Below are 4,088 nucleotides of genomic sequence, written 5' to 3' on the forward strand. Positions count from 1 at the left end.
GCCAGATAGTTGTCTTCCAAATTTCTTGGCATAGATGAGTGAGTGCCACCTGTGCCACTACACTTTCTTGAAAGATTTCAATTTTGATTCCATCAATTCCTGGTGCCTTGTTCTTTGACAAGTCCTTCAATGCACCTTGGACTTCCTCCTTCAGTATCACTGGCTCTTGATCATATGCTACCTCTTGAAATGGTTGAACATCAACTATTTCTTTTGGTACAGTGACTCTGTGTATTCCTTCTATCTTCTTGATGACTATAGAGCAATACAAACAAATGATCTACTGATACCTGCAACACCCTGGAGGAATCTCCAGAGAACTATGCCAAATGAAAAAGACCAATCCCAAGAAGGAAAAACATATTAGAGATTGCCAGGGGTTAAGGAAGGGATGTGCTGAGAGAGGAGTGGGTGTGACTATAAAAGAGCAACATGTGGGATCCTTGTAGTGATGGAAACATTCCTTATCTTGCCTGTGTCAACATCCATACTCTGTGATATTGTTCTATAGTTTTGCAAGATGTTACCATTGAGGAAAACAAAATATAAAGGGTACCCAGGATTTCTCTGTATTATTTGTTACAACTACATGTGAATCTACAATTATCCCAAAGTAAAAAGTTGAACCACACATACAACAACAACAAACCTAAAAACACTACTTCACTTAAGATGCATACAAAACGTTTAACATATGCCTCTTTTCCTACATTATTCACATTATCAAAGCCACTGTATTCTTCCCTTTCCATGAAGCTTTCCTTGGAATACAACAGTGTTCACTCCCTCCTTTTAGGAACTAATTTTTCACAGTATTTGTTAACTATATTTCATTCAACTAATTGCTCAGTGTTTTGTGACATCTTTGTCTTCTACCCTTTCTGTCCTAGAGTATAATTTGATATCAACTCTTTAGAAAGGAACATCAAGAAACTGATAAAGCTAGATGCTTCTGAGCAGAGGAACAGAGTGGTAGAGTCTGAAAGTGGAAGGGATACTTTTCTACACTAGCACTTTTTGTACCTTTTGAAAGAATACTATAAAAATAAACCAAACAATCACACAAACAAAAAAAGAAAGAAACAAAGGTATGTGGCAAAAAGTATGTAGAATTATAAAAAGTATTCATTCCTTGGGCCCAATAACCCAAACTTGAGTAAGGAAAATGCTAAACATAAAGATTTGGTATTTAAATAGCTTTTTGTTGTGGTTGTTAGGTGCTGTCAATGCAAAACAACCCAAGCATGATGTCCTTCTCCAGGGATGGCCCCTCGTGGTACATGTCCAAAGTACATGAGACAATGTCTTGCCATCATCACTTTCAAAAGACCATTCAGGCTGTACTTTTCCAAGACAGATTTGTTCATTGTTCTGGCAGCTCAATAGTCTTCAACCTTATAACTCAAAGGCATTTATAATTCTTCAGTCTTCCTTATTCATTCCAGTTCTCATATGTGTGTTGTTCTTGTTGTTAATTGCTGTCAAGTCAGTTCTGACTCACAGTGACATATGCACAACAGAATAAAATGCTGCCCTGTTTTGCACCATCCTCACAATTGTTACGTTTGTGCCCATTGCTACTGCTGCTGTATCAATACATCTAGTTGGGGTCTTCCTATTTTTCAGTGATTGTCCACTTTACCAAGCATGTTTTACCAAAAATCTTCACAACTGGATGTAGATAAGACCATCTCGCTTCTCAGGAGCATTCTGGCTGTACTTTCAACACAGATTTGCTTGATCTTCTCACAGTCCTTTGCACTTTTAATATTCTTCTCCAACACCATAATTCAAATGCATGTATTTGCCTTTGTTGTTGTTGTTAAGTGCTGTCGAGTTGGTTCTGATGTATAGCAACCTTGTATGGGGTTTCCAAGGAGCAGCTGGTCAGCTTGAACCACCAACCTTGCAGTTCAAAGTGACTTTGCAATCCAGTGCATTAACCCACAGTGCCACACTAGGACTCCTAGAATCTTCCTTATTCATAGTCTTACTTTCATATGCATACAAGGCAAATGAAAGTATCTTGGCTTTGTTCATATACACCTTAGTCCTCAAACTGACTTAGTTCTTGCTCTTGAACACTTTAAAGACAGTCTTATGCAGCAGATTTGACTAATGTCATACATCATGTGATTTGTTGACTGCTGCTTCCATAAGGCACCACTTATCTGCAGTTATTCATACTGTGGTGGCTTGCACTTTGCTGTGATTCTGGAGACTATGTCATTGATATTTTGCATCCAGCAAGGTCACCCATGGTGGATAGGTTTCAGATGAGCTTCCAGATGAAGACAGACTAGGAAGGAGAGATGGACTACTTCTGAATATTTAGTCATGGAAAATCTTATGAATAACAGTGGAACACTGTCAGATAGCACCAGAATATTGAATATTGAAACATGATAAAGAGCACCAGAATATTGTCAGCTATAGTGCCAGAATATGAGCACTTCAAGTTGGAAAGCATTCAAAATACAACTGGGGAAGAGCTGCCTCCTCAAAGTGGAGTTGACTGGGATGATGCAACTGGAGCAAGACCTTTGGAAACTTTATTTTCTGGTGGGACAAACTCAAAATAAAAAGAAACATCTATAAACATCCATTAATAATCAGAACATGAAATATATGAAATATGAATCTAGGAAATGGGTAGCTGTCTAAAATGAAATTGGAATGCATATACATCAATTTCCTAGGCATTAGTGATCTGACATGGACTGATATGAGCCATTTTGAATCTGACAATCACATAGTTTACTATGCTGGGAATGACAAACTGAAGGAATGGCATAGCATTCATCATCAAAAATAACATTTTAAGATCTGTCTTGAAGTACAATGCTGTCTGTGATATGATAATATCTATACACCAACAAGAAAGACCAGTTAATACCACTATTATTCAAATTTACATACCAACCATTAAGCCAATGATGACGAAATTGAAGAATTCTACCAACTTCTTCAGTCTGAAATTGATCAAACATGCAATCATGATGTATTGATAATTACTGATCATTGGAATGCAAAGGTTGGAAACAAAGAGGATGGATCAGTAATTGGAAAATATGACCTTGGTGACAGAAATGATGATGGAGATCTCATGAAAGAAATTTGAAGACCAATTACTTTATTCATTGCAAACATTTTTTTAAACAACATGGATATCATCAAATGGAATACACAAGAATCAAATTGACTACATCTATGGGAAGAGATGGTGATGATCAATATTACCAGTTAAAACAAGGCCAGAGGCAGACTATAGAATAGACTATCACTTTCTCATATTCAAGTTCAAGTTGAAGCTGAAGAAAAGTGAAACAAGTTCATGAGAGCCAAAATATAACCTTGAAAATATCCCACCTGAATTTAAAGACCATCTCAAGAATAGATTTGATGCATTAGACACTAATAACCCAAGACCAAAAGAGTTGTGGGATGACATCAAGAACATCACACATGCAGAAAGCAAAAGGACATTAAAAAGGAAAGAAGACCAAAATAGATGTCAGAAGAGAGTCTGAAACTTGATCTAAAGCTAAAGCTAAAGTGAATAGAAGAAATGAGGCAGTAAAAGAACTGAACAAAACATTTCAAAGGTCAGCTCGAGAAGACAAAGTCAAGTATTCTAATGAAATGTGCAAAGAGCTGGTGATAGAAAACCAAAAGGGAAGAACACATTCAACAATTCTCAAGCTGAAAAAAACTGAAGAAAAAAGTTCAAGCCTTGACTTGAAATACTGAAGGATTCTATGGGCAAAGAATCCAAAGATTGCACTGGGGAGCCTGCAAGGCACTATACCCCCACAGCTCTGGAAAAGGTCACCTACTGCAAGGAGTATACAAAGTAGAGACTTGTGATGACATCTTTAGGGAGGGCTGCAGGGAGAAGAAAGGCTCCATTACGACAACCCAAAATATGTATGAGGCTGCATATGTACTTACGTGTGGAGTCTTGATATGGTGCTGTAAGATAAGCACTGGACTGCTAACCAGTTGGTGGTCCAAACTCACCCACTGCTCCTCAGAAACCCTATACAGAGTGGGTATGAGTTGAAACCAACTCAACAGCACTTAGCAAC

The sequence above is a fragment of the Chrysochloris asiatica genome, unplaced genomic scaffold (assembly GCF_000296735.1).
Source record: "Chrysochloris asiatica unplaced genomic scaffold, ChrAsi1.0 scaffold00073, whole genome shotgun sequence".
Taxonomy (NCBI): Eukaryota; Metazoa; Chordata; class Mammalia; order Afrosoricida; family Chrysochloridae; genus Chrysochloris; species Chrysochloris asiatica.